Raw genomic sequence first — 24,818 nt, 5'->3', positions numbered from 1 at the left:
CTTACCAACAAGGCACCCTACTTGCTGATGCGAGGGCAACTAAAGACAGGACCCTTCATCTGCAGCCACTTAAATGGCACTTTTTTCAATGGTTCAAATGGGCTTTTTGTCAGTCCTCTTTCCACCATATTCAACTTCCATGATGGGAACCTATACACCACCAGCACTGATGTTGCTGCCACCCCTTTTAAGGATTGTAGCACATGGGAATGTCTCCTCAGGAGCTTCCCTTGAATGCTTAGTAGTACTGATAACAACGCTGCTAACTGCCTTCTCAGTGACACTGTAAATTCTGCTTCACTCCATCTAGTAGGAATACTTCCTTCAGACCTAGTGACCTTCTGTCGACACCAGCACATTAACACTTTCCATATATAACTGTATATCTTATCAGTGGTGCTGCTCCTTGAAGTAAAGATGGTGTTTGTTAGAAGAATAAGAGTTGGTTCTTATATGCCGCTTTTTCCTACCCAAAGGAGGCTCAAAGCGGCTTACAGTCACCTTCCCTTTCCTCTCCCAACAACAGACACCCTGTGGGGTGGGTGAGGCTGAGAGAGCGCTGATATCACTGCTCAGTCAGAACAGTTTTATCAGTGCCGTGGCGAGCCCAAGGTCACCCAGCTGGTTGCATGTGGGGGAGCACAGAATCGAACCTGGCATGCCAGATTAGAAGTCCGCACTCCTAACCACTACACGAAACTGGCTCTCCTCACCATATCCCAGATTCCTCAAGCCTTGCCTTTCCATTTCCGTGAGGCCAGATTTAGCCAGTCTGGATACAGATGCCACACTGGCCCCTGGATGAGAAGATCTGGTGTTATTGGTAGATGAACCGGCTGTCACTCTGCCAACCCCATTAACATTGAAAACCATGGTCTTCTTGACCAACATGGTGCCACCACTATTATGTCAGCCTGACAGTTTACCACCTTTCTTAATGGTGGTATTGGAAGTGGAAGGAAGTCATAGAGAAGCATCCTTGGCCAGGATGCTGTCAGTGCATCTATGTTCACAGTGTCTGGGTAGAAGTACGTTCAGAAGAAACTTTACGCCTGTTTGTTTAGATGAGACATAAACATGTCCACCTCCAGTTCTCCCAGCCTATCTGTCAGCCACTGACAGACCTCCCCCTTCAGCTGCTATTCCACTTCAGATATCGGAGTCCAACTCAGCCATTCTGACGCAACATTCTCTACTCCCAGGACATTGTCTGCCCTTATTATGGCCAGGTTCCTCTCCACCCAGCCCAAGGCTCTTGGGCCTTTCTGTGAAGATTGATAGATCTTGATCCATTCTGTTCGTTGATATAGGCCTTCACTGCCTACATCACTGGTTTCTTCAGTATTTCACTTTTGAGAAACTCCCAACCTTCTTGGACTGCCATCTCCTTAAGTTTTTCTGATTACAGAATTCTACCCAATATAACTTTGTTAAAATGTTGTCTCCTGAAGTCCAGTCTGTATGTGTAACTGGGTACAGCTTTCCTCTTCCCCAAGATCATAAAGTCCAAAATCACATCATCATTACTACCAAGCACACCCACAACGTTTACTTTGTCAACCAGTTCTTCCCTACTGGAGAGAATCAAGTCTAAAACAGCAGACTGGTTGCTCATTCCACTTTCTGGGATATGAAGTTAACATCCAGTCAAGAATTGGACTTCCCATTTTTAGCAGAGCTGGTCTTCCAACAGATATCTGGGCAATTGAAATCTCCCATGACCACTAGGTCCGGTCTCTGAGAACTTTCTAATCTGGTCTAGGAACATCTCATCCAAGTCCTCTGCCTGGCCTGGTGATCTATAGCAGAACCCCACCATAATACCACTATTATTTCCTACTCCTTTTATTTTATTTTTACCCAAAGACTCTCAGCTGAACTCTCATGCTCAGACACATATATTTCCTCACAAGTATATTTATTTTTAATATATAGTGGTACTCCTCCCCCTTTTTTATTTGTCTGTCCATTTTAAATAAGTTGTACCCCCCAATCCTATTATTCCAGTTGTGATTGTTATCCTATCAGGTTTCTGTAATGCCTATTAGATCATTGTCCTCTTTATTAGGACGTCTATTTCATCCTGCTGTTTTCCCATACTCTGTGCATTAGTGCAGAGACATTGTAATCCTTCATTCAAGTACCCCAGGCGTGTAGTTTTTGAACTTTCCTGTAAGTCAATAGTTCCTTGCATATGTACAATCCCCTTTAAATCTGCAGTGTTTCCATCTACAGTTATTGTCATCTAACTAGGTTTTGACTGTATACCTCGCTCACCCATTGGACTTAGTTTAAAGCCCTCGTCACCAGGTCTGCAAGATTCTTCGCAGACATTTGCTCCCACCATTGTGAGGTGCAAACCATCTCCTGACATAAGAGCCTCATCACGGTAGTGCAATCCATGGTCCAAAAACCAAAATCTTTCCCAATGACATCAATGACACAGCCAGTCATTTATCTGCATTATTTCTTTCCCTTGTTAGGCCTTGGCCATTAACAAGAAGAACCAACGAAAACACAACCTACACTCCCAAGTCCTTCACTTTTCCCCGCAAGGTCTTGTAGTCTCGTTTCATATGCCTCACACTGCACTGGGCAGTATCATCTGTCCTTGGGCTTTCCAAGTCTTTCCATCCTTTCCGTGACATCATTGATTCTTGTGCCAGGTAGACAGCATACCTCTCGAGACAAGTAGTCCATTTGACATACTTTGGCTTCTACGCCTCTCAACAGGGAATCTCCAATTACCAGCACACATCTCCTAGTCCTAATACATTGGGGAGCAGAAGAGCTAGTTCTCTTATCTGCAGGGGCCTGTGAAACATCTTTTGAGCTTCGGGGGAGTTGTGAGAATAGCCCTTGTTCCTGTGGTCCAGAGTCACTATCTACAGGCAGTTCCTGGAAACACTTTGAGTATTGGAGGGGCAGAATATCTTATTTTTGACACCTGTGTAACATTCTTCCATCCATTGTCCTCTTGTATTGGGTTCTCCTCTAACTGGTGAGACACCTTTCCTACCTCTCCCACTTGCCCTCCAAAAAGTGCTCCATGAGTTCCTTTCAGGAACTCTTCACCCTTCTTTATAGAATAAAGTGTGGACAGGTGTTCTTCTAGCTTCTGTAACTTCACCAGAAGTGCTACTAACTTGTACTTGGTGCACATGTATTTAAAGTTACCCTGAGGTAAAAATACAAACATGTTACAGACAGAGCATGTCACAATGTCAGGTCCATCACTAGCTACACCGTTTTGATCCATTGTGGGAAGAACCAGACCCCTTCTGAAAACTTTGAACACTTACAGAGAGCCCCGGCTTGATCTACAAGCAAACAGCCCTTTAGTTCTCGCCCTTTGGTGTGCTCCTTTGGTGAGCAAGAGCCTTTTATAGCACAAAGACCCACCAAGTACAGGGTGGAGCTAGCAGCCAGACTCAGGCAAAACTGGCAACTAATGTCAACTGCCCACAGTGGACATTATCCTCGCTCCTTTCCTCAATGCCTTGTTGTAGGGCAGGGAGAGGGAGGGGGGGGAGTAGGTTGTGTGACCGCCATGTTATGGATATTTTAGTCTTTTAATGGGGAGTTTTTAATGGGATTTTTAAGACTGTTGTTACCCGCCACGAGCCTGTGGGAAGTGGTGGGATATAAATCAAAATAATAAATAAATAAACGAAGGCAAACCAGTTAAAGCGATTACCACCCAGGCAAGGAACAGGAAAAACAACAACACTCAAACAGCCCCCACTCTCCTGTAACTTATATGCCCTCACACACTGCCCTCACACATTGTAAGAAAGAAACCAACACTCAACAACACTTCTTCCTGCCCAGCTGTTTGAGCAACTACTATTTTTTATATTTCTTACTGAAGGTTATTGTTGCCTTTTCTTCTTCCCAGAAGGCTGAAGTCCAATCTGATACCAAGTCCACATAACACCATTTTATTAAAATAAGCCTGGTATGCTATACAGATGTTAACAGAACAAAGTTTGAATCTAGTGACATCTTTAAGAGCAGTCAACTTTTATTCAAAGTCCTTATTATTCTGATCCTAGTGTAATCTTTCTATATTTATGACTTCATATTTGCATGTTCAAAAGTTCCCACTCATACATTCATTGTTTAGTGAAATGGTAAGAAGCCAGAGATGGATTCAAAATCTGCTTCACATTCACCCAGCACAAAAACCAGAAATGCAATTCCTTTCTAACTCAGAAGCTGTTGGTGGCTTCCTGAAAAGCCCTTCCAGACTGCCAAAAAGTTGTGTTTATTAAGACTGTCATTTCTGCCTTTTGTGGAATCTTGATGGCAGGTCTTGTCACACAGGACTATAGCAAGGGGTGGTGAAGGAACAAAATTTGCATTCTTTGTAGGTGCACAGACTGGTGCAGAATTTCATAAGGTATGTTTTAACAATATACTAGACTGCAGTGAACTAAAGAAGTCACGAACATTAACAGCTAATTACACTCATAAGTAAATACTAAAGCAGTCTTGAAATTACTGCACAAATAAGAATCAGCTTGAGTGCTGAGCCTGTACATACATATATGCCACAAGGTAGCTTGAGCATGGAATCTTGCTTGCTAGATTTTATTTAATTTTCGAACACACCATCCTTCCAAGGCTGAAACCACTACAGGTAAAGAACAATTAAAACTTAACCCCTCCAGAAATTCAATCGCCAGCTACTCCATCAGCATTCAAAAGCAACCTGAAATAAATAAGCCTTACAGTTATAATCAGAAGAGTGGAGTTAGTTTGTTCTCCATTGGTAGCTTACAATACCTTTGAGCAGATGCAGGAAAGGCTCTGCTTCCAGCCATTGATGACTGCACCTCAAGCAACAGAAGATTTTAACCAGTGTGGGAGGTCAAATTAAGATTGATTTGTTCCAAGCCATGAGGGTCTTTGAACAAAAACACCATAATCTTGAATTTAGCTCACAGGTCCATAGGTAGGTAGTACATTCATTTAATTTATTTCTGCCTCCATATATTCATCAGGAAGTGAGTAGCATCACCAACTGAAAATTCCAAGTCACTTTGAAGGGTAGCACTATGGAGAACACATCATAATAGCCAAGCCTAGAAGTTACAAAACCATTGCAAGATTGTTATACAAGAAATGTAGCTGGCAAAAGGCACTCCTTGTTACTGCATCCCCCCCCCCCCAAGAGTAAGGCAGATTTCAGGATCAACCCGCAGGTTCAAAATTTTAACTAACTAGGGGCAAAGCCCGGTACACCCAGGAATGCATCGGGCACTAGGACGCAGGCCTACAGTCTGTCCTTCCTTGGTGCTGGCCCTCCTCCCCCTGCTTGATCTTGAGACCAACCATGGTGAAGTAAATAAAGATTAGCAAACTCAAATAGCAAGTGCCAGGTTTGTTCCCCCACTCCTTCTCTACATGCAGCCAGCTGGCTTGCTAACCTGCAGGTCAGGAAAGGAAGGGGGAAAGGAAGGCAGATAGACAGGAAAAAAGAGAAAATAACAGGAAGAACAAAAGACAGAATGATGGACAGAAAGGACAAGACAGGAGAAAGAGGACGAGGGAGTGAGAGAGAAAGGAAGGGAGAATCTCCTCCCTCCCCCATCAGGGTGAACAAAGGAGTGTCCAAAGGCCACTATGGGCCTTATGGGTTCCCCCCCTCCCAAAATGCAGCAACATGTGCAGGCCTCCGAGGGCCGCCATACACTGGGGTGGCCCTTGGAGGCTCCAAAAACACCGGGCACCACCAGCATGGGCCCAATCAGCGTTTTCAGGGCCTTCCAGCCCACCCCTCCCCCAGACTCAGATGGGTGCACCAAGGCCTTTGCAGATGGGTGGAAGGAGGAGGTAGAGGCAGTCAGAGATAGGGCATCCCCTACCTGATTGGTCCCTCTGGGGTGGGTGATGCCTGCAGGGCCAAGGAGAAGTGTTCGGGAATAGCACACAGCCTATCTGATTGGTCCTTATGTTGTTTTATGATGGGAAGATGATCAACTCTTCCCCCAGAGCACACAGATTACCCAACAACATCCTACAAGATATCAACCAAGCATTCTAATAATTTTTAATCCATGTATTTGATTTGGAAAAGTCAGAATTCCTGTCCCCCCCCCCCCCAAATATACACTCCCCTCTGTTTATAGCAATGATACCATTCCTACTGCAGGAAGCAATCCATTAGAATGTTCACACTGGATATGACAGTATCCGGGTTGCAATCCCTAAGTACACCTACATAAAATGGAATTCCATCTCAAATCATCATAACTTACATTCAAGTGAGAATGCCAAATAAGGAGATTAAGTCAAAACATAGGTTTTCTTGCAGAGTCCCCCCCTTGAGTAATATATGTGCTCTATTGCACCGAGAATTTACATTTTGCTTAGTGTCTTGTTTACTTCATCTAGGTTTGCAACTGAGTGTCAAACTGAACTTGAACATGCAAATGTACCTAGAACTGAATAATCAGTAGTGAAAACAGCTTGAGAGATAATAGTAAAGTAAAGCATATCCTACTTTTTATGGCTATGCTATAAAGCAGGGATGGCCAAACTGTGGCTCTCCAGATGGAGAGGGAGGGTGAGATTTTTGCTGAAGGGTTGCTAGCTCTGAATTAAGAAATCCTTGGAGATCTGGGCTAGAACTTGAGAAGGATGGTTTGAGGAAAGGACGGAGCTCAGCAGGAATATGATCTCATCCAGCCCACCTTCTGAAGCTGCCATTTTCTTCAGGAAGCTAGGCAGGGCTGACTCTGGTCAGCACTGAAATGGAAGACTACCAAGGAAGTCCAGGGTCACTACTACCCAGAGGCAGGCAATACCAAGCTACCTTGGAATGTCTCTCACTAGGAAAACATGGCCACAGCAGGAAGAATGGCACTGCGCCCCCCCTCACTACCCATTACTGCTCCCAAATTCCTCATCACACCCTGGATCCTTCATCGCCCCAGGGGGGCATACCACCCACTCTCAGAAGCCCTATTTTAGAAAAACAAATGTCTTAAAAATGAGACTATTAGACCAATGGAAAACATAAGAGTAAAAGGTTCAAACTTCTTTAGGATAGAAGAAGAAGAAGAAGAGTTGGTTCTTATATGCCGCTTTCCCCTGCCCGGAGGAGGCTCAAAGGTCACCCAGCTGGCTGCATGTAGGGGAGTGCAGAATTGAACCTGGCATGCCCACATTCCTAACCATTACACCAAACTGGCTCTCTATACTTGGAAATCATTTAAATCCACCATATAGAAGACCCTAAGGTAATAAGTAGTCCTTGTCCAAACAAGAGGAAGAAGATCTGGCAAAATAAATATGTTAAGTAGGCCAAAAAGAGAATGTGAAGAAGACAGTGCTAAAAGAATTATTAAGTATGTTGATTTAACACTTGAGAAACAAGAAATTGGTCGGGGAGGAGGTGGGGGCCCTGATTGGAAAAGGGATAAAATAATTGCTAAAAGAAGCTTGGGAGACTGGATGAATTCTTTGTTCAGCAAAAAAGTGGGACAGCTACCTTTTCCAGAGGTACAGTTTTCTGTAGAAATAGTAAGATTAATAGATAGATTAAAAGGTTAACAAGTCAGTGTCTAAAAAACACATACATATGAGTTCTTACAGAATAAGGTAGACTTCCTTATTTCTTAAAAAAAAAAGTGACTGCTAAATTAGCCTGCCCTTCCAGAGTTTTATAAGGTAGCAAATGAAGCGCCAACTTTTAAAACAGGATCCAGAAGAGATCCAGGAAGTAAGAAAATGTATTCAAAATGTAATTGTAAAACAGAAAAAGTATAGCTTTTGTAAAGCAAAGCCCTGTCTAATCAACTTCTCATGATCTTTGAGATAGTTGACTTACATAGAAAAGGGTGCCCTCAGATACATTTTATATATGGACTACCAAAAAAACCTTTAAGTCATTCACAAAAAAAACTCAAATAAATGTATCAGTCATGGGGATTAGCAGATGCCTTTCATATTTTAGAAATTAATTAAACAGCAAGAAGCAGAGAGGAGTAAACAGGTCATACAAAGGAGGGAAGTAAACACCGGGGGCCCATGGAGAATCAGGACTCCTGCTATTTAAATTTGTTTAAAAACAATCTAGAATCAAGGTGAGCAGCTAGGTTTGCAAGTTACACTAAATTATTCATTACAACGATCACAACAGACTGTGAACAACTCTTAAAGGATCTCTCCAAACTAGTTGAGTGGGAGATTCATTATAATTGTAAAATGATGCATATCTGAGTAAAAAATGCTATGACTGACTAGAAAATGTTTAGAGGTCATGGTAATGAAAATGTCAACACATGTGGAGGCAGTGAAAATGTGAACCTCTGGTAGAGATTTTTAAAAACAGAACTGAAAACAAAACGGCCAGTTCTGCAATACTCTTGGAATGCTAGATACTTGGAATGACAGGTTGGATCCAAGTTAATTTTCTATCCATGGAAAGGAGAGTGATTTTCCCTTCTCTTTGCAGATTGCCAATTCACCCCTCATTTTGTATCTGATGGTCTATTTTCTCTTAAGAGCAGTGTTGATGAAAGTGCCTTCCTGTCAGGGAAGCTTATCTATGCATACAACTAGTCATATGTGCTTCAGACTGCTCTGGTCGAATAGTCTTTGAAGCACGGCTGCTTTGAAGACAGATTGACCGAATACAGTCCAAAGTGGAAATTCCCATTGAAAGACACGAGCCGAAGTGGCCGTCCTAAGCTTGCTGTAAAGTTAGCAAGGTAAGTGAGGCAGGAGCAGGCTGGGGGGGGGGGAGAGTTAGCCTATAGGAAGGCAGGTTTCTTGGCCAATCACAGAAGGTTTTTCTTTTCTGAAAATCTTCTATGCATGGCCAAGAGAGTGTAGTGTATAAGGCTAGGAGAGGGTCTTTCTTACCTGCTTCTCTTGCTGTCTGCTGGCCTGTGCTGCTCTGGTAGAGTAGATTCTTTGAGTCTGACTCCCAGAGTGAGTGCGAGGCCTGGCTGGCTGGCTGCTGCTGCTGAACTAAACCTTGGAGGATCTTCATTGCTGGAGAAGACATCGGACGGTTTGACTGAGGGACTAATGATCTATTATTCCTCTTGCCTTCTCACTTTTCTTCTTCCTCTTTTCACTTTTACTCTCACTTTATTCGACTTCATCTCTAGTTTTTAAACTTTGAGTTTCTGTGGGTGAGGTCTGGGGTGCTTGGGATTCACTTTTTTTCTCTTTGTGTTTATTTCTTTTTTTTATCTGACTGAGTGCTGTTGTAGCCTGGGAGGGGGGAGAGTACTGTTTGTTTGGTTTTTCTTCTTGGGGTGCTGTTGGTCTTTACAGTTTTTTCAGTGTTGTTTTTGCGGTGGGGGTTGCCCACTTTGGGGTGGGTGGCCTGCTGCTCAGTTCTGGTTTGCCGCTGTTGTTGCTGATGTTATGGCCTGCTGGGGCACCACTTGTTCTTGCTGGGGTGCTGTTGTTAGAGTTTAAACTTTTAATCCATTCTTCCCAGTGTTGTTGCTGTTGTTGTGGGTACTATGGTTACCTGGGTAGGTGGCCCGCCACCCTGCTCATTTGCTGCTGTTCTTGTTTGCTGTTGTTGTGTCCTGGGGTACACTGTTTGGTTCTTCTTGGGGTGTCCAATTAGGTGTGCTAGTCAACTCCACTGTCTCCTTCAGGATCCAGTGGGCCTGAGTTGGGGGGGGGGGAGGAACAGGAGCAGAGAAGAGAGGTGGAGCAAGAGGGAAAGATGGAGGTGCAACCCCCGCCCCACCTTCTCAACCCCTTGCCCCTCTTTTCACTCTTTCTGCCCCCACCTCTGGACATGGTGTGTCTGCCCAGAGCTCATCACAGGAGGCAGCTCAGAGGATTCTTGAGGCTGCTAGTCAGCCTGGGGGGTCCTAAACATCCCAGATCTGGAAGCACTTCCATATAGTGGAGGGCACCTACTTCACAGAGTGCCAGAACTGTAGGCAGAGGGTCAGTCAAGGAAGAGAACCCCGTCATTTTTCGACGTGCCCTCATGAACCACCTGAAGAGGCACCACCAGGAGGTCCTCCTTCAGGGAAACAGACAGGCTGCCACTGCGTGGCACCACCGTGTGGCACCACCAGCCAGCAGCAGGAGGGAGAGTCCCCCTGTGACCTCCACCTCCAGAGCTCTCCCAAAGCATTCACGGAGGGTAGTACAAGGATGGCAAGCCACTCTGATGGAGATGCTTGTGCAAGCTGGTGCCAGTGTGCCTAGAGCATTCAGAGCCATGAACCACGAGCTGGCTGTGCTGATGGCAGTGGCTGGGTACCCCTTTTCCCTGGCTGATGAGGTGTTCCACAGACTCTGCTGCCCTAGCCTGGCACACGCAGGGTTAGTGCAAGGGCAAGCAAGGTTACAAAGTCAAGCAAGTTCAAAGTGTGTACCAGAGAGTAGTCAAAAGTCCAGTCCAGGTCTTATCAGGAATTGCTAGTGGAGAACCGAAAGAGTTGTCATTTATCTTTACCAAGGTCAAGCCGGGAATCTGTGGAGCATTCAATCAAAGCGTAGTCTAGTCGGGTGAAGCAGGGTCAAGCTGGGAATCAGTCAAGCAGAGCTTCGCCGAAGCGTCGGGGATCAAGAAACCAGTCAAGGCAACGGGTGGACATATGCACAAAGTTGCAGCCACACTGGGAAGCACCTTGGCTGTGCTTAAGAACAAGCTGAGCTGTCACACCAAGTGGCTGCACCTGGCACTCAGCCTTCCTCCGATGAATGAGCCCCACCTGAGCGCAACCTAGCCTGCTGCTGTAGTCTAAGCCGAGCACTTTGCCTGCGTGTTGCCAACGTTGTCCTCCTGCATCCCCTCCTGCGCTCTGGAGATGAGTCTGGGCTGTTCAGGGGTGTTGCTGCAGGCTGAGGTAATGCTGGTGCAGAGGGCATGGTGCTTGTCCGGCTGGGACCTGGTTGTGGCTCCCTATCGGGACTTGCCTCTCTAAGCAGCACCCTGCTGCTTTGCTCCAGCTCCTCCACTTCTTCCTCCGAGAGAGCTGGCAGAATGAGCTCAGGCCGTGGTGCAGAGGCACCCTCTGGAGACGGGGCCATGACACAGACTATGCCACCGCATATCCACCTGGGACATGCCTCCAGTCATATGATGGTTAACAGGTCAGCGTTGCCCTCTCTTTACAGGTCAGCCAGGTGCCATGTGGAGGCAGAGATGTCCTGAGTTTCTGGGACCATGAACTTCATGTCGGACATATGGATGGCACGTCATACACATGATGCGTACATATCGCTGATTGTAAATTGGTGGGATATCAGTGAGGTCCTGCATAGGGTGGCTTCTGCCAGGCAGGGTGATGGCTGCTGATCGCCATGCCTTGCTACACATCAAGTCCTTCAATATGCGTCACACAGCAGACAAGATCAGGGGCACCATCATGTGGCTGTTAGAGGGCTGGGTAGACAGTGGGAGTGGGGTCACCAGGGAATTCTTGGTGACAGATGGCGCCCTAAACATGAAGACAGCCGTCAAGGACATGGGCCTGAGGGCATATCTCCTGTGCGGTCCACCTTCTCCACCTGCTGGTGAAGGATGCCCTTGGGATTGGTTCCAAACATGGATCCACTTTATCCACCAAGCCTTATGAGTTCCAGCTTCTCATCATGAAGTGCTGGAAGATCGTGGCTCACTTCAACCACAGCTTGATTGACTACTTCTGACTGCGGGAAAGCAGGTCCTGATAGGTGTGCCAGACCACTGCCTGATCGGAGATATGCCATGTTTGCATACTTGTTGAAGCAGAGGAGAGCCATCAATGCCCTGATCCAAGAGACAAGGATTTTTGAGATTGGGTCTTCGTTCAGTGACCAAGAGGGGAAGATTCTTGCCCAGACTATGGGTTCTTAAGCCCTTCAAGACCTTCACGGAAATGCTCTCATCTGACATGGTGAGTTTGGGTCTGGTCTTCCCCATGGTCCATAAGACCCGTGAGGTAATGCCCCCTTTATAGACCCAGGCCTAGTGCATGCAGACTTAAGTTCCAGCCATGCATGCGGTGCACAAAGGCTCCAAAGAGGTTTCGAGGAATGCTTTGGGCCCCTCTGAAAGTCAGAAACATACATAGCTGAGACCATGTGTGAGCCGCGCGTCAAGGGCAGTATCACAGGGAGGGAGAAGAACTCCTCAGAATGGCAAGTGCTGCTCATTCCAAGGCTTGTCTGGTGGATGTCCCAGGAAGCTGAGTTGGCAGCCAAGGTGGGGAGGAAGCCAGCACCTCTATTGCTCCTCCCCCACCTGCCCGTGGCCAGCTCTCACCCTGAGTACAGCTCCTTCAGGATGAGAGGACCGCTCCTTGTAGGACTCCGCAAGTGAGTTGTCGGCGGTTTGATGTTTTCTCTCCTATTGCAACCCTCTATCGATGACCCCGGAAGAAGGAGATCAGCCATTGCAAGGCTATTCCTCATATTCAGGCATCAATGAGGCGGCGAGCTAACTCATGATCGAATGTATCGAACGCTGCTGAGAGGTCTAATAATATCAACACTGCCTTCCTGCCTTGGTCCAACTGGCAATGGAGGTCATCCATCAGGGTGACTAGCACTGTCTCTACCCCATGGCCAGGCCGAAAACCTTCAAGGTATGCCGTTAGTTGGTTTGCGACAGCCCTTTCTACCATTTTCCCCAGAAACGCTAGGTCCAAGACAGGTCGATAGTCATCAGGCTCTCATGGATCTAGAGATGTTCTTTTCAGCAGTGGACAATACCACAGCCTCTTTCAATCCCTTAGGGGATTCTCCCGTTGTGAGAGATAGGACCGGTCAGTCCAATTCTAGGGGATCCCCATCCTACCCCCATTATATCCAATAATGAGAAAAAATAGACTCTCTGTTCTGATAATAAATTCTCACCATTGGAAGTAATGGCCCATTATGTCCTATGGTGAAGATTTGGGAACCCTTGAGAATTGGACCCCCTGGTCCGATCTTTTTGAAACTTGTAGGGGAGTCAGAGAGGAACCTCCTAAAGCTATTCTGAAATTTTGGAGCCTCCAACTCAGTGGTTCTCAACCTGTGGGTCGGGAACCCATTTGGGGTTGCCTGGCGCCTTCCCCGGGGTCCCCAGGTTGCAGGCTGCTGTGGCACCGGGCAATAGCGTGTGGAGGCAGGTAGTGAATGGCGGTGCCTTGCCAATGGCCACCTCCCCACTGCCTCTAGTGTTTTGCGCCTGCGCACGCCTACGCACGCGCATACAAGCATGCTGCTGCCAAAGCCACCACCAATGCTCGGGTTGCCGAGCAGGTAAGGTTGAGAACCACTGCTCTAACTTAACTCACCCACCCAGGCCACAGAGACTTCGTACACCTTATATTCCCCATTAAAGTCAATGGCACCATTGACTTTAAAGGCCAAAGCATTTCAGAGATGTCTGAAGTGCTTCGGCCAAAGCTGGATCCAAAACAGCTGCTCTGGACAGGCTTTTAAGGGTCCAAGAGCCCGAAGTGGTTCAGATTTTTTTGGTAGGGCACATGTCTACTGTACCTCCAAAAGGATACTGTAGAGCTGAAATGGAACCGAAAAGCATAACCAGAAAGATCAAGGGGCTTAAGTGCCTCCTATAGGAGAAAGTGTTAAGAAGTTTGAGGCCTTTACATTTTTACAAATAACACTAAGAGGATAAAAAATATGCATAGGTCGGGAAACTCAGAATGGAAGAACTCTCCTTCTATAATACCAGTATGTGCAGGCACGTAATGAAGCTAAAGTGCAATACACTCAGGGCAAAGAGAAAGAAAGCACTTCTTTACTCAGAACTTGAGAAATTCATTGCCACAGGATGCAGAGATAACTGCTAGTTTAGTTGGCTTTAAAGGGGAATTAAACAAATGGATTGATGATCGGTCCATCAATGGCTATTAGCCAGGATGACTAAATGGAACCCACATGACCAGTAACCAGTGGTAGGAAGCAGCAACAGAGGGAGACCGTGGGCTCCCTTCCTTTCTTGTAGGCCTTCTGGGGCATATGGCTGGTCACTGTGTGAAACAGGATGCTGGTCTAATCCTCCAGCATGGTGGTTTTTATTACATGATTTTACATGTAATAAAAATTACATGATTTTGGGCATGTAATTAAGAGTACCAAAGATATGCCTTAACCAACCTCTTGCCATTAATTTCAATGGAATATTAAAATACTGAGATGGTTTCTGACTTGAAAAATAGACAGATAACTCAAAATAAAAGCAGGTACAACCTTTGCAAAATTCTCCTTGTAAATCTGTTAAAATTCAAATACCTCCGAAGGAAACCTCTCTTTTGTTTGAACTCACTGTTGACAGCTAGAGCTAAGCTGCAAGACAGAGAAAAGTAAAATAAAAATAAGTGTGCCATGGAATGAGACACATTAGAAATTCAAGCAAATAAGACCTAAGCTACTAATTAACTTGTTGCTATCTGATGCCCTTCTAAGCTTTAAATGACTGGACAGAATAGGTTGTTTGAATGGTCAAAGCAGATCCTTAATACTAATAGCTCAAGTACGACTTATTGACCACCCAGCAGGAGAAAAAAAGCCTAGCTGATCAGCTCTTAGCTCATTAACTCTAAAAGTCTCCCTTAATGCTACCATTGCTGACCACGAGACCAAATTTAGAATTTATCTTCTTGCCTGAAGATGAAAAAAGTTTCCCTATAACAGTAGGGGCGGGAGGGACAAGTCAAATTTAGTACTTTCCTCCAGAATTAGCAATTCTTTCAAGGCTCTTTTCTACTGTGGGCAGCTAAAAGAACAACATGTTAAAAAGACATAAAAGCAATATAAAGGGTCCTTCAAAAAGATAAAAATGTTACACAGGTTAAAAATGCAGCCAGATCTGTCAATGCAGTTTACCTTATGCCCTCACACTTCCTAAATGCAGTGAGTGAAGGCGTTCTCTGAACTCACTGGTAAGCCATTCCAGAAGACTGAGCCTATCAGAAAGAACTGGTCCTGCCACTGAAAAGTTGTATTGGCTTCAAGAGAAGAAATTAAAACATGCACTTCCCTGTCAAATGTGAGGACTTAAAAGTGTTTTGCTACCCGGTCCATATTTCCATTTTTACAATGATGTTTTTATTAGTCTATTAACATTGTACTGTAGTTTTAGTTACCCTTGAGTGGCTCTGTATCTTCAAGTGACATTGCTTAAGAAAGAGTCTTTTATGGATAGAAACAAATCTGATAACTCACGTAAAAGCAGTTCTTACAGATAGTATGTAGCTTAGGGGTGTAAAATGTTAAATGTTTGGACAATTAAACTATAAATTATTAGTCCACTCATTTACAGAATATTGTGAAATACCAGCCAAATCACAACCAGACACCACTCCTTATTGTGCAAAACATTTTTCCTGCTCTGGAAAGGCAGCCTGCAACAATTGTGATAATCTATGTTACCGGTATGCCATTTGTGTCACATGACATTCCAATTTGCTGGCATTCTGTAGGCCCCTGGAATGATATCCTAGCTCAATCCCAACCCAACCACTACCCAAGAAAATTGCAAGACACAGATCACAATTTATTCCTGAGTAAACATTTTGCTTGTGTGTCATGCAAATTCCAATTATACTGAAATTGGTCAAGTTACAGTATATTTGTGTAGTATGTGGCTCCAAGCAAAGCAACCCTCTATATGGATAGGACATCACTCTTTGTATATATACAATTGCAGCAGCTGATTAAAGCCACTTATCTCAATGCCGGGAAATGGGAAGTCAAAAGTTTATGTCACATCCCATGCTGGTAATGCGGATTATTATAAGGTTTGTTACTTGTTAATGGTGCTTTCAGAGTGGGGAAAATGGCAAGTACAAAACAGAATGAAACCTGGAATTACTTCACAAAAACTCAGAAGACATTGTCAAAAGTCAAGTGTACAATGCAAAGCTGAGATACACAAAAAGCACTGGATCAATGTTGAATAATTTAAGGCTGGAACACCCTGTTTATTAATGTGTAAATAATAAAATATTACTAGATTAAATGTTTACTTTAAAAACGAGAATATTTCTGAGCAAAATGGAGTAGGGCAGAGCATTAGTTCAGCAGCACCATAGAAACTTAGTAATCTGTATAAGAAGTGGTTGATGTTGTTAGGTGCGAAGTCGTGTCCGACCCATCGCAACCCCATGGACAATGATCCTCCAAGGCCTTCTTGTCCTCTACCATTCCCCGGAGTCCATTTAAGTTCGCACCAACTGCTCTAGGGACTCCATCCAGCCACCTCATTCTCTGTCGTCGTGACTCACAAAAGCTCATACCCTGCCTCGATTTTTTCTGTATTTATGGACTCTTGCTCTTTTCCACTGCTACAGACAAACACAGCTGCCCATCTTGATCTTCCAGACATAAATGAGTTAAGGAGTTCAAAAATATAATCACCAGGATTTTCTGCAACTTTAATTTTGCCCTCTAGTTTAGTCCACTATTGGAGGTATCAATCCCAGTGTTTGTCGCTTGTGACCCTTTCTTGCATACCCAGGGAATTGCTAATTGCTGCTGTGGGATGGTAGGTGAATTTCCTCCAGGCCAGGCTGGATTCTGGAGATATTTGGTGGAAAGAACATTTGGGCATGAAATTAGGGTCACCATAGGCAGGTAGTTGTGAGTGTCCTGCATAGTGCAAGGGGTTGGACTAGATGACCCTGGAGGTTCCTTCCAACTCTATGATTCTATTATTTTAATTCTCAACACGCCCAAATCTGCAGATAAGTCCATGGATCTGGACCACATTGACAAAAGGCAGCTTTCCCCCCCTCCAAACTTGGGGAAACCCAAGTTGTACAAAACCCTGCAAAGTTTTAAAAGAGTGCCCCCCCCAAAGTCACAGAGCAGTTGCCTGCACTTGAACCGACAATTGTCTTCTGGTTCCCTCTTTCTTCCTTCCCAACACTGAGCTGGCCTCCCTGGAAACATGCAAGGTGGCTGGGAGAAGCTCTGAGGCTCCCAAGGCTACTCAGCCATTGCTAAGGCAGCAACCATGGAAGCAGGCAGGTGGGTGAGAAAGAGGGAGAGCCTATGCCACCCACATCTTGCCCTCACAGCTGAAACAACTGCTGAGGCAGCAGTACTGGAGGGGGAATGAATAGGCAAAGAGAATGGGAAGCCTCTGCAGCCCCCTCCCCCTGCTACTGAAGCTGCCATTAAGATGGGCAGCAAGAACACTGGAGGGAGAGGGGCTGGGCAAATGACCCAACCCCCTTTTTGCTCTGTTGCCTGAGTGGGTCACCAAGGAGGAGTATGAGTCCCCCCCCCCATGCCCTCATTTTGCTGTCATTGCAACATGTGGCAGATGACTGGGCTGCTGGGTATGAAAGAAGAACAGCAGCAAAGGGTATGTGGCTGAGCCAAAGCAGTGGAAGGAGGAATGGCTTAGAAGGTAGAAACAGTAGTGCAGAGGAGGTGGGTGTGCAAGCCAGTTCCCCCATAAGTCTTGCAGGAAGGGGAAAGAGATAAAGAGAAAGAGTGACAGGACTGGGGGAGGAAGGAAAGGCAGAGGGAATGGAATGCCCTCTCCCTGCATCTACCTTGCCGATCCCATGCTTGTTTACCCAATGTGGCAACTTCTGTGGATATTTTAATCCAGAGATTAGAGCCATGAACAGACACGATGAATCTTTTTACAAACCTTCCAAAAAGCCCAGGTTTGCAGCAAAATCTGAAATTGAGAAAAACAACACACACAACACTGAGGGCTTAAAACCCACCAAACTAACCAAAGCAGTACCTACACTTAAACAAAAAAAGAATGCCTTCACAATGGGCACCATCAGGGATTTTAAGCAACCACAACAGTATTACCAGCCTTTAAGCTGGTGAGTAAAACGCATGGCACTTTCTAGGGTTGTTTTGTCCTTTGAAGAAGGAATCACTGGGCCTGGCCCATCAGCAACCATTGGGAAATTTGCTACTATGCAACTTGCATGATTTATGCGGGAATGGCTGCTCACTGCTGTTCAAAACGGCCAGTCTACAAAAGGCAGTACAGCGGTTAGCGTTTCAGATGAAAATCTAGGAGACTCAGTTTTGAGTCTCTATTATGCCATAGATGCTCACTGGGTACCCTTAGGCCAGTTATGCATTATCTGCCTAATGTACACCATAGAGATATCATGAGGATAAAAGCGAAGAAGGAGAATGATATAAGCAGCTTTGTGTCCCCATCATGAAAAAATCTGAGATATAAATGAAATAAGTAATAAATATAACATGGGGGGGCAGTGGGTAAAAGGTTGATTTGGCATACAAAAGGGAAAGAAGGAAGCAAGGAAAGGTTGCCAGGAGGAGGTAAGGAGGGAATTTTGTAGGAAGAGGGATACTGGAGAGTGCTGTGTCCCGTGCAAGTGTTTGTGGTTCTCCAGTAACTGGTTCTGGCACAGCTGTCAATAACACAGCACTGGGATATAGTTTTCCCAAGTCTCAGCTACCAAAGGGAGGAAAGGAGGGAAAGCTGAAGAGAGGAAGGTAAGTGAAGACCAGCTGGTAGGAAGGAGAGAAGGAATCAGGAAGAGAAGAGAGGCTTTGAGGGCTTTTGAGGAAGGGACAGAGGAAGTAGTGGAAGAGCCAGAATGAAATGTTCCCTACATCTCCTATGCATCTGCAGGGAAATTAAGTCTCATGTGGACTTCTTAAAAACACTGCACTGTTTGGCTCACAGTGCTTGTTGCTTCTTCCCTTATAACTCTTTTACTGGGTAGTTTGAATGTTTTGCCCAGAAAGTGAAAACAATAAACCTTACTGCTTTCTAGAAATAATAGCTTCCAAGCCTGATAGAAATGCCTGTATTCTAGTTTATGTATATTTGATTTAATCATAATCCACATTCTCAATCTATAGGCTCTCAAGACACCTGTGAACCATGAAATCTAACAATTAAACTGTAGCATAACAAATTATTAACAAAGCACCACCACTCGTGGTACTTAGTTTAAGATAGAAAAGACAACAAAAGGTAAATTATTTTGTAAGTTAAACTTTTCCTTTTATTAACATGCAAAAATTCCAGATTTTACGATCAACCTTTCTAAAAAAAATTTTTACCAACCTTATTGTTCAACAAAAACGAGCTATTAACATCCAACAATTTCTTTTCAAGAAACTCTACTTCATTTTCTACTTTTGTCCCACAATACCAATGCATATTGGGTCAGGCACAGAGAAGGGCAAAAACATTTGTCCTAAACAAATAAACCAAAATGCAGAAAAGCTTAATCTCTTAAAGCTGTAAAACATTATAGTGCCAGGCTTTATACACTCCCAGGGCCATAGCCGTCACTCAAGGCTTCTCTGCAAAATATTCTGGAAGGCTCACACCCTTAAGCATGATTCCTAAAGAGTTCACCACCACCCAAACAAATAGTTTCAAGAAACAAATGTGTTAATGTATGTATGCTTAGCTTGCACCGGTTGACCAATTTAATCCTTCCTGCAAGATTTCTGTGTGCCCGGTGAGACTAAAGGCTTTATAAGGGCCAGTTCCCCAAACACGAGATTTCCAGCAGGTTACAAAGTGGGGGCAGGATTAACCACAGGACACACCGAAATAGACAGGCTAAACCAACAATGGCAAAAGGGCCTCAAACTAACCAATCTCGAGGCTCCTTCGTGCCAGACGGAAGCAGAAACCCAGATTACATACGAACGACAAGATCGGCAGGATCAACACATGGAACACCAACCACTTCTACGCAGCCAGCCAGCCAGCCCTAGCCCCAAACAGGCAGGTATGTAGACGCTTTCACTCTCTCCACAACAAATACAGGCAGGAAAGAAAACCCCAGCGAGGCGGGATAGGGCTTGGAGGCGACCAGCTGCTAGACACGGAGATAAAGTTCACACACAAACAGGGGGGGAGGGAGGGGGGAGCAGAGGAATGGCACCACCTATTTCCCTAAGACGCCCAGCCCGAGAAAGACGTCTCCATGACTACACCACCACCAAGCCTAAGAACGACGAGTGGGGGACCCGAAGCACCACCTCGAAGGACACTTTTCTGGGAGGAAGACCCACGGAACAACTTCTGAGCAGGCTTGCTCTTTGAAGTTGGGCAGCTCCAGGGCACCTCCCCACTGCACGCCGGCCTCTCCCGGGGGAACCTGTGGAATGCCTCCGGGGCCAGGGGAGAAGAACAGTCCCTGGGGCGCTTCTCACCGTCACGCTCCCATCGCCAGCCCCAGCGGCCGCGGCTCCTCCGACGCCGGCACCACCTCCCGCCAGGCCCCTCCGGAGAACAGAGACGGGCCCCAGCCGAGCCGCGAGACAAGCTCCTCCCCACTCACCTCGCGCGCAACCGCCAAGGAGGGAGAGAAAAGAGCGAGCCACAACTTCAGCCGACGTCGCCCCGCCCCCTGTGCCAGATACCAGGAGCAAAAGCACCGCCTCTTCGCTGCGCGCAGGCGCAATCGTCGCCGCCCCGAGACTCTCGACCACCTTGTCTAGAAAGGGAAGGGAAGCGGCGCCCGCACTTGGCGGCCGGCCTCTCAGCAGACGTCACGGGCGAGCGCGTGCACGGTATTCTCGCCTCACGCCCTCTGCGCGAGCGAATAGCGCCCTCCTTTCTGTGATATATCGGGCAAGAATGCTGGTGGGGCAATGAGGGAGCGGAGTAGTCTGAGAAGAGTCAACGGTGGGTGGGGGTACCGCTGTTGCCTCACTTCCCTCCGGCAGGCATTCTGTAAATATTAATGACAGTTACTGCACTGCCCACTGACCATATTAAATTCGTACCCCTAAACCTAAATAGTCGCATTTTCCGAGGTAATGAAGATAGGATAATTTGCAGGCTAATGAGTAAAGGCAGAGCGGTGGGCAGGATAGAGCAGCAACAACGGTTTTGTGCAGAGACTGGCAATGCCATCCCAGCCTAAGCAGAGTTACTGCATTCAAAGTCCATTAAAGTCCGTGGGCTGAGAAGCGCATAGCTGGTTTAGAAGGATGGAACACTGTTGTGGCCTGGGAAATGGAGTTCACAAAGCTTGTACCACAGTAAATGCACACGAAAGCTTATACCTAAACTAAAACTTTGTTGTCTGTTATATAGGCAGCCCTGCTGAGGACCAAGCTTGAAGTCCAAGGCAGGATTGAAATTCAAAGCCATTGTGGCGGAAGCCAGTTGATTCGTATCTGGTAGCTGCAGCCTGACTGGCTGGCTTGCAGTAGGATTCTCCGGATAGCTCTATTGTTCTATGTCTGTATGTATTGGGGGTTTGTTTGGGGGGGGGTTCAGTGAAGGCTTGGTACACTCTGGTAGTATGTACCATCACCAATAAAGACTTGAAAGATTCCAGTGCCTCCATGTTGCTTGAACTACAGATCTAACATTATCCTCAAAGGTGCCACTGGACATTGTTCTGCTGCTTCAGACCAACATGGCTACTCTATCGTATGCCATACGTATTAGGCTGTAAAGTGCCACACAAGAATATAAGAATATTTTTTATTTCTCTCCTGCCCTTCCAACAATAAAACAGTATACAAAGTTTATAATATATAAACAGTATATAAAGAATCTTAATTGTTTAAATAATAGTTGCCCATTTTTAGAAAGACATGCCATTTTAAACATTTTCTGTGCTGTATTAGGGTAATACACAAGGTCCAAGATAGTTCGGAAAACAAAGAAACCCCAATCAGCCAAATGTACCCACAATTCACATTCTGAAATGATACATGCCCACCCAAACTCTTCTGTAAACATGGAAATTCAAATGCATAGCTCAAAAGGATACTATCGTTTTGCAAACTATTACTGCTGAAGATAGCAATGTTATTTAATTTACTGAAATAGTTCTGTCTTTGGAGGTTACCACATTGTTTTTTTAGATTACTTAAAAAAATTTTTAAAGACCTTTAAACTATGATTTTGAAAAACTCTTCAAGCAGTGAAATACAAGAAGATGACCATTTCCAAAGACTAACTGTGGTGGTTGAAAGTAAATTTTGATAAGATAGCAATTTCCTACTTATAAGCCCCAGATCAGAAAGACTTACTTATGAATAAGAAAGCATAATAAAACATGATTTTGGACTGCAAAGCTGAAATCCTGCAAAATGTCTGCCTTGCCTAGCATGGTTCTGATCCCCATCATCCACGTTCGCACTCAGTGACAGTGGTGGTCTATAAGGATTTCCTGTTGTCCTCTACTATGGCAGCAAGTTGCTTCCAGTGTCCTCTGCAGCAGCGGGTAGGTCCAAAGCAGCTCCTGGTGTCCTCTATCATGGCAGCTGACTCTAGAGCTTCTGGTGTCTTCTGCTACAGTGGTCTGTACCAGAAATGGTTCCCTGCAGCAGCCACCGCCAGCTCTGCTGGTAAATGCAGAGAATGCATTTGTTTTTATTTTGAAGGCAATTTAACCCCCCCTCCCAATATTTTTAGTTACGATTTCTGGTTTTTCTGCAAACCTAGGAGGTGTCCCAAGTTTGCAGAAAAATCTTTTTAGCTTTGATCCACAGATTTAGATGCCCACAGATGAGGGTCCGATTTTGATAGATACATCATTTCTGCTCTCATAAGGACCACTTTAGGTGACTAACAAATTAAAACCCTTCATAATAAAGTCATACCCTTAAAACCAACAAAAAACATAAAAGCAACAACTGACACACTGGATAGGAAGGATGGATTACGGAGGAAACACCAAATGAAGCAAGTCTTTACGCACTGGAGAAAGACAGCAACTGAGGGGGACAGATGAGTCTCACCAGTGAAAGAGTTCCAGTGTTTTAGTGTCATGATTGAGAATGTCCTCTCCTGGGTTGCATCTGCTAATCTCAGAAGGCAGGGGCACCCAAAGCAGGCTTGGGAAGGTGACCGTAGTGGTTAGGTAGGTTCAAAAGGTAGTTGGTAGTCCTTCTGGTATGATGATCTCTACCATATAGAGTTTTAATGGTCAATACCAGCCTCTTGAATTGAGCCTGGAAACAAACTGGGATCCAGTGTAGATATCACTCAAATGATATGGTCAACATCCAGGGGCTTTTTGCACGCCTTCAAAATCGTACAATGGTTGCCAATTGGAAACGCTATTGATTTGCCTTAACGCACGACGTCGTAGACAATCTGCCACACACCTGAAACCAATCTGCAAAAAGCGCTTCCTTGTAGCACTTTCAGGGGAATCCCAAAAAGTGGATTCACCCTCCGGAAAGCGCTACACTCTTGCAACCAATCTGCAACACTAGCGAAAAAGACCTGTGCGTTAACATTGTTGCGGTTTCTTCAAAGTCCCTCCTCCTGAGCCTGTCCTCCAAACTTCCGGTGAAGCGATCGCCATTTTTTTTTCTCCGAGCGAGCGTAGATAAACGCACCAGCGAGCCTCTTTCTGTTTAGAAGCTTCCCTGGCTTCAGTCCTTCACCTTTAGTCACTAAGCACAAACCACAGAAAAGCCCGTTTGCTGATGTATTTTCCCATTAATTTTTACACAGTCATTCAGCCGAAAATCGGGCCCGTGAGAGGGGGGGGAGGGGGGATTTTTTTTTTCACTCGGAGGCAGCGTGGCCACGATCAAATGACAGCTCAAACAGAGGCTTCCCCGGCTTCAGTCCCTCCCCTTCAGTCACTAAGCACACTACTAAGCAGTCACTTTATTTTTTACACAGTCATTCAGCCGAAAATCGGGCCCGTGAGAGGGGGGGAGGGGGGATTTTTTTTTCACTCGGAGGCAGCGTGGCCACGATCAAATGACAGCTCAAACAGAGGCTTCCCCGGCTTCAGTCCCTCCCCTTCAGTCACTAAGCACACTACTAAGCAGTCACTTTATTTTTTACACAGTCATTCAGCCGAAAATCGGGCCCGTGAGAGGGGGGGGGGAGGGGGGGGTTTTCACTCGGAGGCAGCGTGGCCACGATCAAACGACAGCTCAAACACCCCAGGCAGCTGGATGGGTCTCTTCGTTGCAACGAATCTACACAGATTCGTTACAATGGGTGTTTTTTTTTTTTTTTAAAACCTTTCTTAAAGGGAAAGGGGCTGTTTGGGAGCATGCTAACGGCTGCCCATTGGCTGCTTGACGGCCAGGGGCGGGATGAGCTCGGCAATAGCGCTTCCTTTCTAGCGATTTCTGCCGAGACCGGAAGCCTGTGGGAAACGCTACAAAACGCAACTGGATACCACTACAAAGGCAGGTATGCATAACGACAAATTCCACTATTTTAAATGGCGATTTTTCATTCAGTGACCAATTTGCAACAAAGATCCCGGTGCGTAAAGCCCCCCAGTTCCCAAACACGCGATTTCCAGATGGAATCTCAAAGCGGTTTTCAATCGCCTTCCTCTCCCCAGAACAGATACCTTGTGAGGTAGTTGGGGCTGGCAGAGTTCTGACAGAACTGCTATGTGAAAATTATTATTATTATTATTATTATTATTATTATTATTATTATTATTATTATTATTATTATTATTATTATTATTATTATTTATTTCCCACCACTCCCAAATGGCTCGTGGCGGTTTACAGTGTCTTAAAACCCCATTAAAACTCCCATTAAAAGACTTTAAAATGTCACAACATGGTGGCACAATAATAAGATCCCCTTCCTACCTCCCTTCCTAAAAAAGGGGGGGTGGAGGAGAAGGAGGTCAACGATGTTCAAGAAGAAGCCCGGGGGAGAGCAGTCGATGTACCCCAGCAGCCCCAGCCTCAACCATAGACCTGGTGGAAGAGCTCCATCTTGCAGGCCCTGCGGAACGTTGAAAGGTCCCGCAGGGCCCGCAGCTCTCCCGGGAGCTCATTCCACTAGGTGGGGGCCAGGACCGAAAAGGCCCTGGCCCTGATCGAGGCTAGGCGTGCTTCCCTAGGGCCGGGAACGACCAGAAGATTTTCACTCGCAGAGCGCAGAGCCCTGCGGGGGG

The 24,818-nt window shown here is 45.6% G+C and overlaps 1 protein-coding gene across 3 annotated transcripts in view; it reads right to left on the bottom strand.

Annotated features, from left to right (window-relative positions):
* The window catches only part of PALS1 (protein associated with LIN7 1, MAGUK p55 family member), a 75,573-nt gene extending 55,219 nt beyond the window's left edge, over window positions 1–20,354 (bottom strand). Inside the window, exon 1 of one of the 3 annotated variants that reach the window (XM_077322497.1) lies at window positions 20,244–20,354. The gene's annotated coding sequence lies outside the window, so the exon portion shown is untranslated. Of the gene's footprint in view, window positions 1–19,551; window positions 19,571–20,115 lie in introns of those variants that run through there. The other 2 variants (XM_077322496.1, XM_077322498.1) reach the window with 2 other exon arrangements.
* Between the last annotated feature and the right edge of the window lie 4,464 nt (window positions 20,355–24,818).

This window comes from Paroedura picta, chromosome 2, assembly GCF_049243985.1.
Source record: "Paroedura picta isolate Pp20150507F chromosome 2, Ppicta_v3.0, whole genome shotgun sequence".
NCBI classification, from domain to species: domain Eukaryota; kingdom Metazoa; phylum Chordata; class Lepidosauria; order Squamata; family Gekkonidae; genus Paroedura; species Paroedura picta.
The sequence above is the reverse complement of the archived record's forward strand: the minus strand, read 5'-3'. Positions and strand labels throughout refer to the sequence as shown.